This window comes from Stegodyphus dumicola, chromosome 7 (assembly GCF_044657685.1).
Source record: "Stegodyphus dumicola isolate Sdum_Otavi_A_Nest chromosome 7, ASM4465768v1".
In the NCBI taxonomy this organism is placed as follows: Eukaryota; Metazoa; Arthropoda; class Arachnida; order Araneae; family Eresidae; genus Stegodyphus; species Stegodyphus dumicola.
The window spans coordinates 31,723,565-31,738,310 of NC_140774.1; the positions used below are offsets into that span (position 1 = coordinate 31,723,565).

Below are 14,746 nucleotides of genomic sequence, written 5' to 3' on the forward strand. Positions count from 1 at the left end.
CATGTCGAACCATGTTCGAACCTATTAGCTGTCAAACCGAGGAACTAAAAATATTCAATTCTATTAATTTTTTATATTTTAACGCTATTTATGAAAATGAACTTTTCAGTTTTCATGCAGTTTATAAAAAATTATAACGGGGCAATAACCACGTAATTTTCCGCTAAAAAGTATACAAATCTTTACATATGCAGTGTCATAGGCAAATGATGCCGGAAATCTAAAAACATATCATACAAAAGCCGTTAAACATACCAAACGGATTCAATTCAGAGTTCAAATAAAGCTTGCCTGGAAGTTTAAATGAATTAATGTGCTCAGCTTATACAATTTTTTTTTCTTTTGGACTGTTCGTTTAACATTTTTTTGTACCTGCGTATACCATTTGAAGCTTTCATTATGCAGGACAAGGGAGCTCCGTAGCAGATATCTCTTAAGGTCGTGTCACACAAAAGATACACGATATGAAATAACCATTCACAGTGGGTCGCTTTGGGGTTACCCTGTAAAGGGGAAACTAGTTCTCCAATACAAATAATAGTAGATGACGGGAATTCGATGCTAATAGTTGACTGTTTGTTGAAAATTAACAACTTACAATTTTTTTACTTATCTTTGTTAGAAACCAGGTGTCCCCACTCTTCGTCACCTGTCTACTTAATGTACTTTTATGTTGCATTGTACTACTCATTTATTTTACTACATATTTACTACTAATGTATTTTTATATTATACTATTTATTTATTAAAGTACCTTTATGTTTTATATTCTCTGTTTTATGCTTTAGCAGTGCAATATGTTTCTTTCATCCTCTGTCTCCAGACATGTTGCCATTTTTCCCCCAACTTGCTCTAGTATGGCCACGTATAATACTGAAATTCTTAAATAAACGCTGGATAGTGAAGGACGAAGGGCTTACACCTGCTTACCTTAGGTAGACGTCAGGTACCCACGGCTTCCGTCACTTGTTTCGGTCGAAGATTTTAAGAAATATTCCTTTAAAATTAGTTTAGTATAAACCTAGACGGGAAGGTGGTTAGTGACTCTGACTGCGATACCAAAGACCCCGGGATCAAATCTCGGAGAAGGCATTGATGCAAATTGTGTGTCCCTTCATGGACGGCGACGGTGGTCCACCTACTAAGTGCCTCCATAATAAAGTGACATTGCAGTTTCTTTTTATCTTAAAATTTAAATATTTTAATATTTTAACTGTACTTTTAAGTTTTTAGAGCCTTTTGAATGTGCTGGATTGTAATTTGAATTGTTTATCTTGAAATTTTTTAAATTATAGCTTAATATATTTATTCTGCGCTCCTATAGTTATCAAAACATATAGAATAAAATTACTCAAACGTTACTTAAAATATCAAAAACTGAGAAAAGTCGAATCTGCAAAGGTATATGGTGCTAGCGATGTTTTTCATTAGTTATACTGATTATACAATTGGTTATATGAAAATTATTAATTAGATATTTCATTAAAAGCAGGTAATGCACAGAAGCAAAGATTTTTTAATCGTTTCATTTGTTACTCAATCAGAACAGTCAGTATACATTTACAAATACCCATGCCTTCTCCGGGATTCGAACGACAGTCACTCATTGGTACGGCAGTCAGGGTCGCTAACCATTATCCCGTTTGGGCGGCACAAGGATTGTTTACGTCACATATAACGCAAATTTGCAACTGTAAAATATAGAACATACAACCCACATCCTAATCAGATTAGCGTATGAACCTTATTTTGAATTCTGCCAACAGGTTAAAACATGAATACCCCATTTTTAAGTAAATGCTGTTGGATTCGGCTTCGAATGCAGATAAATTGGAAAAGAACATCCTAGACGTTCTGATGACGTAAAAGGAATTTACAGATCTCAGTGAAAATTATTATTTTTATATGCCTTTAGCAGTAAAAGGGATTAACTTTTATGAAGTTAAAGGATATGCATTATTCTAGTATAGATTCTGCAATTAAATCACTATCACAGTGATTTGCTTTCTGTACCACAGCCACCGTACTTTAGATCAGCGATCTCCGAACTCATTTGATTGCATGCCCCTGAGACGGAAATAATTATAAGTTGTATATTATGTAATATAATATAGTATAATATACATTGCATCATATAATACACAGCATGCACTTTAAATATGGTGCTCTTATAATGTTGAGCTCCACAGAGTATAGTGAAATCAGACAAAGAAAACAATAAGAGAACCTCGTTTTCACGTAATTATAAGATCAACAAAGTGATCGTCAGCTCACATCTTTGCAGCGCCCCCAAGCATCATTCTGCTTGCCCGCTGGAGTACGAGCGGTCCACTCTAGAGAACATTTATATGAAGAAGAATGCATTTTATCAAGGAATGACGAATGTGAAAGTCCCTGGTCAGAGAATGTTAAATGCTTCATAAGGCCTTGTTCGTAAGTTGAGGGGACAAAAATAAAGCTGCTTCGATAGGTGAATTTCGGAGTTATGAAAAGTATTATGTGAAAAGATTTGATTTGGTTTTATAAAAAAAATGGCAAAATTCTTTCTCTATAACAACACTTTTACTCTAATGTTTTTTCCAGGTGTATTCCAAAGGAATCGCGATTTGTTTTAAAACAAATTTAAAATCATTGCTGCTTATACTTTCTAAACAAATAAAGTCGGGCATCCATTGGTTCGGCACTCCTTTCACTGGCATTCTTGCCGTAAGATAAAGCTACTAGTATTTCCTTCGGCAATATCTGGAAAAGGTTTAGCAGCTATTTTGCGTTTTTTTTTGTTTGTTTGTTTGTTTGTTTGTTTTTTCCTATTTTTAGTTAATTTTTTTATTGTTCAAAACATTGCCTTTCTATATATTTGGCTTTCTTTATCTTTATTTATCTAGAATGTTTCCGAAACTTGATAAAAATGTCGATAAGGGAATAAAACGAAAACATGTCATTTTAACAATGTACCAGAAACTGATGCAATTTTCTCGTCTCCTATTGCGTAGAAACATGTAAACAACACAACGTAGCAAAATGTTTGCTGAAAATTGTAGCCAAATACCATGAAGTACGATTTTACCGAAAAAGGCAAACATTTTGACGAGTCAATGACTAATCATTGCGATATATTGAAAGCAGATGAAAATCTTCTTTAGAAAAATCCATTAAACAGGACTTTTGAGATTTCAGTTATTTGAAAGAATTGAAAGTGGGAGAATGAACCCATTTGAGGAAGAGTTAAGTGATGACGACATAATTCAAAATATTTTGAATCCGCATTTAACAAGAAATAAATGGAAAATGGTGAAGATTTAAAATGTGATGTTTGAATCTCCACCATTTTTTGAATATATTTGTGAAATTTATAAAAAACATTTTAAAAAATAATGTTGGAGAAATAACAAATATTCGACATACACGGAAGGAATTTTTTTGGAGGGACAAAACTCTGAGTGGAGTGCATCATGTGTTGGCAATACTGATGACTTTGAAACAAAAATTTATTAGATATTATTAAATTAACCTTTTCCTTAAATATAAAAAAAAAATGTTTTTTTTTTTTTTAATTAAGGGAAAAATTGTTTTTCGGCATTATGTGATTTTAAACTGATATTCTGACATCACTAAAGTCCCGAACGTGTTGGATTATCAGATTTTTTATGTGCAGTTTCTCTCATTACTTTATACTAAATTTTCTTTTTTCCAATGGCGGGCACTAGCCATTATAAGCGTTGGTTACTAATAAGGCTGGAAGCGGTAGATTAATATATAGATAACAATTTAGCATTTGAAAGAATTTTAAACTAAGCAATTACGATAGCCTACTTGTTTAAGAATTAGATCTTCCAGAGATTTAAGTTGTAGAACATAAGAAATTTATTTCTGAAGTGGTTTTTACGTTTGGAATTTATGTTTGGTTTCGCTACGCTCCTGGCTATAATTACCATTATAAACATTGCTTGTGTAGCCATATTTTTCACTTTTAATTTCCTGCTTACTGTATAGTCTTATATAATAGTATTCATTTTTTAGTGCAATGTCTATTAATTACCGTTATCTTTTATTTTAGTTTTAGCTATTTAAGAAGCATATTATGCTGTTTTCCTGTACTCATTTGAAGATAATTTTCTGAAGTTTTGAAATCACTAGAAATTAAGGAAACAAATAAACAAGAATTTAGTATATAAAAAAAATCCCCACTCCCCCCCAAAAAAAAAACAAAGAACGGAAATTTAGTAAAAAAAGGGGGGAATTTGGAGGAAAGAAAGGGATGGGTCAGTAGTTTGGGATAGAAATGTCTATAAGCATCAATATTTTTTTATAGTTTCGAATCACAGGCGCATAGAAATAAATAAATAAACCATAATGCACCAACATGGGCGTTGAAAATGCATGGTATGGTAGAAAAGTACCGACAAACAAATGTGTTGATATTAATTCGTTGTAAAATGACTTTAAGACAAGGATGTCAAACTCGCGGCCCGCGGGCCGCATGCGGCCCACAACAAATATTTTTGCGGCCCGGCCGATATATCGGCAAATAATAATATATAATAATAAAATAACATATCAACGAAGAAAAAAATGAAATGTTTACTGCTAAGTAATTAACGATAATTTATTCAGTGTTGTTAGATTACTCACAGCGAGCTGACACACACACTACTTAAATTACAAATGCGTGTGAGTAGCTTGCGTTCAGCTACCTTCGGCTTTTGGGGGACACGTGCACTCAGAACTTGTACGCATCCTCCGATAGCCGAATGTGGCCGAACTCATGGTCTCAGTTTTCCAATCATAGTTTTGTACGATATATTGGTGCATGCATGTGCATGCACTTTGCTTTATTATTAATTATTACTTAATTCATATTGTTACGGATTTCATAGTTATTTATTTATTTAGTTTTTTTTTATTTAGAATTGTAATTAGATTTGCTTCATGTTGCCTTAGCAACGCAGACGAGTTTTGAAAAGACAGCTGCTTTGGAAGGTTAAAAATAGAACAGCGCGTGCATTTAATACCTAATAAATAAATATCTCGTAATTGCTGTTGCCATCCACAAAAATCTAGATATTTATAGATGTTTCCAGTATATTCGAGAAATTAATTATAAAGCTTATAAAAGCCGAGAACAAACAACTCATCTCAGTAGTAGCTGTAGTTCTAGCGAACTGTTTGTTTACTTAATGCTGTGATTGATTTGTAGCGATTTCGCTGTGAGATAGAATTAGTTTCTCTGTTTTGAATTGATTTTTGCTAAATGTCTGACATTTTGTGATATTGTTAGAATATTTTTGAAGAAATATTTCAGCATTTTGATTTATCTCTTGTGGAAAGAATAAATTTTTGTTAACTTTTTAGCGTTAACTGTGTTTATTCCAGCCCTTTGTATTCAGTATGTCTATATCAAAACCAAGTGGTAGTAAAATTAAACGAAAAATAGCTGACGAACATAGGATATTCCAAGTAAAATGGGAATTAGAATATTTTTGCTGTGAAATAAAAGATAAAATAATCTGCTTGATATGTAATAATACTATTAATGTACCAAAGTTATATAGTATTAAACGTCATTACGAACAACACAAATCGAAATATAACAATTACGAACGATTAATGAGAGAAGAAAAGTTGAAAGAGCTCAAGTTAGGAGTGAAAAAGCAACAGTCCATGTTTAGTAAAGTATTGCAAGAAAGTGAAGCGGCGGTATATGCAAGCTACGTCTTGTCCGAGTTGATACTAAACATTCGAAGCCTTTTACTGACGGTGATTTCATCAAGGAATGCCTAATGAAAGCTGGAGAAATTGTTTGTCCTGGAAATGTGAAGGCTTTTCAATCAATTTCATTGTCTCGAAATACAGTTGCGGAAAGAGTTACTGATTTAGCCGCGAATTTAAGTGATCAGATCAAAGCAAAATCATCTAGTTTCGAAAGTTTCTCCATTGCCTGTGACGAGAGCACGGACATTAGTGGCAAAGCTCAATTAGCAGTGTTTCTTCGTTCTTGTGACAAGAATTTTAACATTTTTGAGGAATTACTGGAACTAATACCGATGCCTGGTACTACCACAGGAGAAGATATATTTACTTGTGTTTTTGGACTTCTGCAGAAATACAATCTACCTTTGGCAAAATTAAATTCTGTAGCTACAGATGGCGTTCCATCAATGACCGGGAAAAACAAGGGTTTCGTAGCATTACTAAGAAGAAAACTTAGCGAAATTCACGGTTCAAACATTCATCATATGCATTGTATTATACATCAAGAAGTTCTATGCACGAAAGTAATAAATATGGAGAATGTTTTGTCATATATAAAAAAAGTTATAAATTTTATAAGATCTCGAGGTTTAAATCAGCGTCAATTCACTGCTTTCTTAAGTGAGTTAGATAGTGAATATTCGGGTTTGTCCTACTATACCGAGGTACGTTGGTTATCTTGCTCCAAGATTCTCAAACAATTCTGGGATTTGAAAGAACAAATATGTCAGTTTTTAAAAACGAAAAATCAAGACGTAAGTTTGTTTTAGGATCCAATATGGATACAAGATTTATCTTTCTTGGTTGATATAACCAAACACTTAACCGATTTAAATTTATCGTTACAAGGAAAAGATCATATCATTACGAACATGTTTGACATAATTAAAGCATTCAAATGTCAACTAGTTCTTTGGGAAAAACAACTTAAAAATGAAGATTTGACGCAGTTCCCGACGTGCAGCATGAATAAATCAAGTTTAGTGATATTCGTTCGTATCAAAAATACGCAGAAAAAATTGCAAATTTAACAACTGAATTTGAAACGAGGTTTAATGATTTTAGTTTCCTCGAAGACTTTTCTTTTTTTTTTTTTTTTTTGTTTTCTTCGATTTTTCTCAATAAGCATTGACTCAGTACCCAGCCATATGCAAATGGAGGTGATCGAGATTCAATGCAACTCAAATTTGAAAGCAAAATTCATTGAAGTGGGCGTGCCTGAATTTTACAAATATTTACCAGCCAGGTTTGAAAATACTCGAAAATTCGCATATGAAATTATTTCCATATTTAATAGCACTTATCGGTGCGAGCAGTTATTTTCAGTCATGAAAGGTAATAAGTCTCCTATTAGAAACCGTATTAATGATGCTCACCTTGGGTCAGCGTTGAAAGTTATCACTGCAAACAAAATTTCTCCCGAAATAGGAAAGATAATAGCAGAGAAGTGATGTCAAGTATCAGGACGTAAACATTAAATTTTTCTTGTTCTTTTCTATATATATATATATATGTTTATTATTGTATTATTCGAAATAAATCTACGTCTCTATGAATATTGATTTTTTTGCGGCCCGCCTAAAGTTAAACCTTGTTTGTTTGGCCCAAGTGTACCTATGAGTTTGACATCCCTGCTTTAAGAGGAGACTTATTTAATGAAAAATGTCGGGATGTTTATTCAAAATGTCGGGATGCATTTCATTGAAACACTTGCTCAAGAAGTTTGAAATAAATATTTCTCTCAGATGGCAATACTTTCTAAAAAAAATTTTTTTTGGATGCGAAATTTACTTATTGGGAAACGATAAACACCTCTATGAAGTTTCTTTCTAGTCTTTTAACTTTATTTGAAGTAATTGTTTTAAAAACTAGAAATAATCAATCACGGGCAATTTTATTAACCCAAAGCAGAGTTTTGATAAACATACAAAACATAAAAAATACACTTTAGTGTTGCTTACCTAGGCAGTTTTTTATTTATCTTTCCGCGATTTCCTTATATTTTTCTCAAAATGCTCCCGATTAAAGTGCTTGCATGGATTTAAAAAATCGACTACGTATGTTATATATTTAAAATATTTTCTTAATATTTAAATAATTTTTAGATTCAAACACTCAATGGATGTCGTTTTCAGAACTGATATTAATTTGTTTATGAATATAAAAAAATACAATCAAATTTCCTTTAGCCTTTTTAATTACTATTTTAGCACTTGAAGAAAGACATTTTTCAAAATTCAATTTTACTCGCAAAATTTAAAACATTATTTTTATATCTTTTTAATTCCTTTTTAATAAATAAATTAGCTGTGAAAATTCTCTTTCCGTTTCTAGAACAGAAGACCTTGGATTTTCTTTCACTAAATAGGTAAAATGTACTATATTAAAATCTCCGTGCTATTTACGAGAATTCCAGTTTTTTCAGAAACAATTCTAAGTACTTAACGTGATTCTTAAGAAAATTTCATAGGATTTACGTTATATGGAGGATGCTTCTAGTATGTCTTTCAGTGTGATGGATTGTATAACATGATTGGGATTAAATAGTAACATGTTTCCAGTAAATAATAGCGTTATTAATCACATATAAGAAAATTCAAGTAATAAATCTTTGTTTGCTGATGACGTTAGAAGTCACATAATTCACTCCAGTATTCAAATGCTGAAACATGACTACAACTTTTTTCTCATTGATCATTGTGGCTTATTTGGATTATCGCAGGGGTTCTCAACCAGGGAGAGCTCATAGTTTCAGCGTGAGAGTAGGAGAATAAGGTCAGCCTTTATTATTTAACTGTTACGTATTTAGATTTAGAAATACAAAAAACTATTTTTGTTCAAGTTTTGTTGTCAACATTTTTTATACTTTTTGTCATTTGATTTAGAAAACAGGTTTGGTTTGGTTTATTGAGATTACTGCAAAAAACACTAGGGATATCTGCCTAAGGGAAAAAGATGCCTCCGTGAAGGACCTTTTAAGGAAAACTAGCTCGTATACACGTTACACATAGGGAAAACCACGAAAACGCCCATGCAGCCAGTCGGCTCGCGAGATTCGAGCCTCGGAACGAACTGCCAGTGTTCAGCAACTTTACCGCTTAGCCGTTGGTAAGGCTAAATTAGAAAATAATCTGAATCTAAATAAATGTATACGTAGTTTTCGAGTTTTGTGAAAATGGAAGGGGGTGATTTTCTATCACTGCTAAAAAGAGTGCATGTAGCAAAACAGATTGAAAAATCACTGGATTATCGTAAAGCACATCAAAACTATCTGCTTAAAGGGGGGATGCCTTCGCAAAGGACTTTCGAAAGAAAACTGGCTCGCATGCACGTTAGTCACGGTAAAAACTTCGCATCCCCTCCCGGGATCGAACATCGAATGATCTGCATTTTATCACTGTCTCGTTGAGACCATTTCTTCGAAAACGTTTTCACTTTGCCGGAGAACCAATTCATGATGTAATGCAACAAAACATATGCCGCTCCCTTGGTATAAACAAGAGTTGTGCCAAGATTGTATAATTCTTTAGCAAAGTTTTTGAGCTTAAATAATATTTTTCAGAACTACTTCCTGATGTAATGGGAAAAAAAAAACATGCAGCTCCTTTAATATTAACAGGAATTGCACCAAGGCTGTATAATTGTTTCGCAATGTTTCTGGTTTTTGAGTTAAAATAATCATCTCCAAAGCGTTAAATTCTTTGTTAACCAAAATTTTTTAAGTCTCTCAACTAACTCAATTACCTTTCTCCAAGAATTATTGTATTACATTTTAACAAGATTTGAAATAATTTAATATTTTTGAGAAATACACAGGAATTTAGGTTAACTGAGTAAGACAAAACACATAAGGACTACCTGCCTAAGAAGAGGAATGCGTTCGTAGAGGATTTCCTTAAGAGAAACTCACTCGTATTCGCTTAATATATAAAGAAAACAAGGAAAATTCCCTTTTGCCTGAATTTGAACCTGAGTCGAACTATCAGTGTTCAGTGATTTTACCGCTCGGTCTTCGGCTGGTACACACAAACGTTTAAAAGTAGGCAAAGAATTAAGTCTCTCTATTTTAGAAGCAAAAGAATTTAGTAATTTTATTCTGATGATTGTTTGATTAGGTTATTTGATTATAGCAAAGCATACGAAGGCTATCTGCCTAAAGGAAGAGATGCCTTCGTGGAGAATTTTCTAAGTCTTCTAATGGAGAAGGAGCTATTTCTATTTGATTGCCCTTGAGATAGACAGTGTTGTACTCAAACTGCCACAATCTGATTTTTTTTTTTTTTTTGCCTAGTTTTAAATTTCACATGGGCGTGCTTTTCTTCTAATTAAATGCACAGAAAATCTTTTTAAATAGCTGGATTTTAAAACAAAATATAAATGGAACATACAGAAAATTTCGGCATACATATTCCCATTTGCGGAGATAATAAAGATGATAGTAAAATATAATGTTTTACTAACTTACCAAAAATTAAAATGCTATTCCTATTCTTCCGCGAAGGAGAGAAATCCTGTGTTACGGCGCCGACATCCAGTGCATCTTTTGTTGCATATTTCCCAATACCTAACCTAGTATTCGAGCTACTGATATAACACTATTTTATCGGAAGTGAAACAATTACTTCTACCGCCTCTGATGAGTTGGAATATGTAGTTTCTGCCGCTTCAATCGCACTCACGCTATTCACACACTTTGTGTCTTGGAAGGGGTAAAAGGTCGTAACATATCGCATGACACGTGAAAGTCGTATTTGATAACGATTAGTAAATAAAGCAATAACTATAGTTATACGTGACGTAAAACCTCTTACTCTAAGAATCGATATATAGTAGATATAACAGCTATCGGTTTCAGACCAAAATTGTTTTGGCGTATGACCTAGAAAAATAGGTGCTGATAATATTTAAATTACGGCATTTGTGTCAAAGGAGTGTTTTCTGAAGCCAGATCAGAAAACGATATGGAACGTGACCTAATTTTTGAGAAATTTATGACGTAATTTAAAATTTTTAAACACGTAATGTTAACTGTTGTTAGAACTGTTATTGGTCAGAAAACATATAGTTATAGCATCTATTAAAATTTTAACTGGAATGAACAATCTGTTCCGATATTGATTTTACAGAAATTCCCGATTAACTGTGGGCTGGGTGGATGAAATAAGTCCTGTCTAAAAAGGAAAGTTAAGTTTGTTTATTGCAGAACGGTGGTAAAATTACCATCATTAGCTATCAGCGTTAAACAAAACTGCCAGTTCTGTTCATTAACATGCGCACTTCTTTTTTAAATCTATTTTATGTTTTATGCAAATTTAACGAAGTTTTGCCTTAATTGCTGGAGAACAAAATTGTTTCATCGCACAATTTAAAATTTTACATCATCGTAAACAGTAAACATTTCTCCTTCAAACAAAGTGTGCCCCATCTATATTAAAAAAAGGGGTTTTTTTACGATTTTTGAAAAAAAACAGGCCACAATATGAAAACATTGAAAAAATTATTTTTCAATTGTCGATAATAAAAAAACTAATGAACGATTGCATTAAAAATATATGTATGCCATTTTAAAGTTAAGATTTTTCTTCCTCTAATAGGCTTTATTTCCTCCTGTATTTTAAAAACTGAATTTTTTATGATTTTTTTTTCAATAAAATCACTTGGGAGATTTTTTAATAAATACTTCGCTTTGGCTAAATAATGAATACTTGCCTCACCACTAGGCGAGGAGTAATGGCATGTGACGTCATTCAAACTGAAAGATTAAAATGCTCAAAAATTTTTCTACAGTTGGAAACTTTTGTGTTTCAGGATTTGGCAATACATTGTTCAGTTTACGTATTCTACTACTGTATTCTATCCTATGATATTGTTCTGAGTACATATAAATTAGTTAATAAAAATATTACCTACTTTATGTTTCAGCAATACATTTTTTTACCTATTTTTCAACCTAGTTATTCGTTTAATAATGAATGACAATTTTTCTCTGATTCTATTTATTATTTTTTTTAATTTTTAGCTTCGATTTCATTTTTAATTTTTGCTGTCTTTATCTTCCGCGAAGGTATTTATTAATTTAATACTATAACGGGTTAACGCATATCAGATCACAGGTTGGCGACGTAAGCGGATAGTATTATAAAAATAGAAAATTTATCTATTCAAGTCAGCGTTCTTATCAAAATCAGTGCATTCTGCAGAGTGTACGACAGAAGTATATTTTCTTAGTGACAGGTGATGTTTGAGATAAAATGAAAATTAAAATATAAAAGGGAAACAAATCGAATAAATTATTATTAATATTGCTCGTGATAGCTCTGCAAAAATCATACTTCATTTATCTGAGTTCTACCTAAACTGAAAGACAGAGATAATAGCACTGATATGAAGGAGCTCCCAAACCAGTCGTCTACACATCCCTTAATTCAAATATTTTCATTGTTTCCTTGTACAGAATAAATACATATTTCTTACTGCAAATAAGTGATTTCAGTTCTTGCACTTGGGGAGAAAACACTGAGGGATCTTCATCCAGAAGATAACTTTTAAATATCTGTAAACACTGATGAATTATATAAATTAGAATTATTTGAAATTAGCTTTGTACGAAATATTTCTTGACAAAAATTGAAACGGAAATCTCGAAGATTTTAACAAGCACACCAAAATGTCAATGAATTAGGGATAGCAAGTGTCAATAACGAGTTGAGCCTCCTCTGTCCTTGACAACAGCTGCCATTCCACAAGGTTTAGATTTAAAAAGTTTGTGGAAGCGTCTTGCCAAAGAATCGTCTAGAGCTGTCCATAATTGAGGAAGGGTCGTTACTGTCGTGTGATGTGATTTCAGACCTTTCTTCAAAACATTCCAAAGGTGCTCAGTAGAATTTAAATCATGGCTTCAGGGCAGCCAATTTATGACAAAGGAGTCAGAAAAATGTACATCCAACCAGGCAGTAGTCAACGGGGAGCTGTGCAGTTATCTTGCTGGAATATTCCATTTCCGTGTGAATGACAGACAACATAAATAAATGCAGATGATCGCCCAGCAACTTTACGAACCGAATCGCAGTGAGGCAGGTTGGTACAAGTACAAAAGATCTCAAACACTGCCAAGAGAAAACATCTCAGACCATGACTAAGTCGCCTATGTCCTTGTGCCGCTCCAAACTGGCGTGCAGGATCCATGGCTTCATGAGCCTGACGCCATATTCTCAGCCTCCCGTCGGCGTTAAGTAGTCGGAATCGAAACTCATTACTCCACGCTACTCGTTTCCAGTCCTCTAGAGTTTACTCTTCGTATTCTCGGGCCCAGGCAAAATGTGCAACCCTACGGCGTACATTGAGCAATGGTACTGTTTTGGGTCTTCGGCTCTTGAAGCCCATACGGTGAGATGAGGGTTGCACTGTCTATTTACTGACTGTACGACTAATGCCTTGATTCAGCCGACAAGTACTTCCGCTACGCGGGACTAGACGTCGAAAGGGGCATTTCTCAGGACCTGCACATTTCCACGAAACCTACGTAGCTAGGTTACCATTTTCATTTACTAAACAGACTTGAACGCCAAATAGTAATCAATTATCGCTCAGACTGGGATCGCATGATCCTGCAGAAGCAGAACTTCCGTCTGAGTGGTTGATCTCTAAGCGGAACAAAGCTGCAAACGGAACATTTTCGGTGAAGCTTCCAAATACCCCGCGTAGTCGGGACATCGTTTTCGTAGCTAGGCGGGACTTCGCTTCCAGCGGAGCTATTTCTTCTAAGAATCCTCTCGTTAAGACCAATGCTACCAGAATCTCATTTCTCAAAGTCCCGTCTAGCCGGGACCGTCGCTAGATGTGATAACCCCTTAATTTGAGCATATGTTTGGCTTCGCTGGCTACGCACAATACGGCTGAGCCGTGTCACACCACGGTCGTTCAAGATTAATTGTCATTTGCAGTTTGGCCGATCGTCATTTCCCCCCCCCACACCATCCATGTACTCTCGATATACTCTTGACACTGCCTGTATTGAAAATCCTAGTTCTGTGACGATTTTGGAAATTGAATGGCTCCTGTTTCGAGCGCCTACTATTTATCCGCGATCGAAGGAGTCTAAATCAGAAGTTTTGCCCATACCGGCAATTGAAACGACTGATTAACAACAACCACAGTACTATGATTTTGACATTCTAAAAATGATGATGGCATTCCAAAAATAAGCTCAAATTTATATAAAATATGACATTTTAAGAAATGTGAAATGATAAGAATTTCTATGAAGAAAATGAAAAATTAGTGAAAAGATAAATATTCTTCATGAAATGACAAAATAAGAAGAAAAGCTTTCAAAGGACTATGACAAGATTTATAAAGAAATGACCATGACAAATTCAAAACGTATATAAGAAATGATAATTTATGATCTATGACATGTTCAAATTATGCAAAAATGACATATTAAAATACGTGAAATGAAAAGAAGATCTCTGAAAGCATTAAGTGTAAAAAAAAAAAAAAAAAAAAAAGAGATTGATGAATTTAACGGGACTTTGTGAAATGTTAAGGCCACTTGAACTGTTAACTATTATTGGTCTTGTACTATAATTTTAACTAACTATTATTTTTATTTATTTTAACGGGACTTTATGACAGTACCCGTGTTTTGAATGGATTTTGTGAACTGTTATTTGACATTTATTTTATATAGTACACATCTTTCTAAGATTATATTTATTACATATTTATTATTCAAAATTTCCTATTTAAAACTAACAGTTAAATTGCTAATTTAAATTATAATTATATTATTTCTTTTAGTTATTAATTTCAAAATTTATTGATAATACATGAAAAGTTAACTAAATAAATGCATGTTAATTATTGTTAAACAAATATATGTATATCTAACATCTTATGTCACAGATTGTCACTGTATGGCCATGTATAAATTCTTCATTGTATTACAATAAATAAATCCTTGGCGTTGCGTGCGGGATGGCGGTGTATAAGT

At 33.3% G+C, this 14,746-nt stretch overlaps 2 protein-coding genes across 6 annotated transcripts in view; one reads left to right on the top strand and one right to left on the bottom strand.

Annotated features, from left to right (window-relative positions):
- Window positions 1-14,746, bottom strand: part of LOC118203321 (sialin-like) — a 98,612-nt gene that overhangs the window by 78,097 nt on the left and 5,769 nt on the right. For 2 of the 5 annotated variants that reach the window (XM_085820050.1, XM_085820051.1), the window contains exon 1: window positions 10,217-10,395. The exons of 1 other annotated variant lie outside the window; for it this stretch is intronic. The gene's annotated coding sequence lies outside the window, so the exon portion shown is untranslated. Of the gene's footprint in view, window positions 1-10,216; window positions 10,396-14,746 lie in introns of those variants that run through there. 2 more of the 5 variants (XM_085820055.1, XM_085820056.1) reach the window with 1 other exon arrangement.
- The window catches only part of LOC118195734 (sialin-like), a 158,878-nt gene that overhangs the window by 64,893 nt on the left and 79,239 nt on the right, over window positions 1-14,746 (top strand). The window lies entirely within an intron of this gene.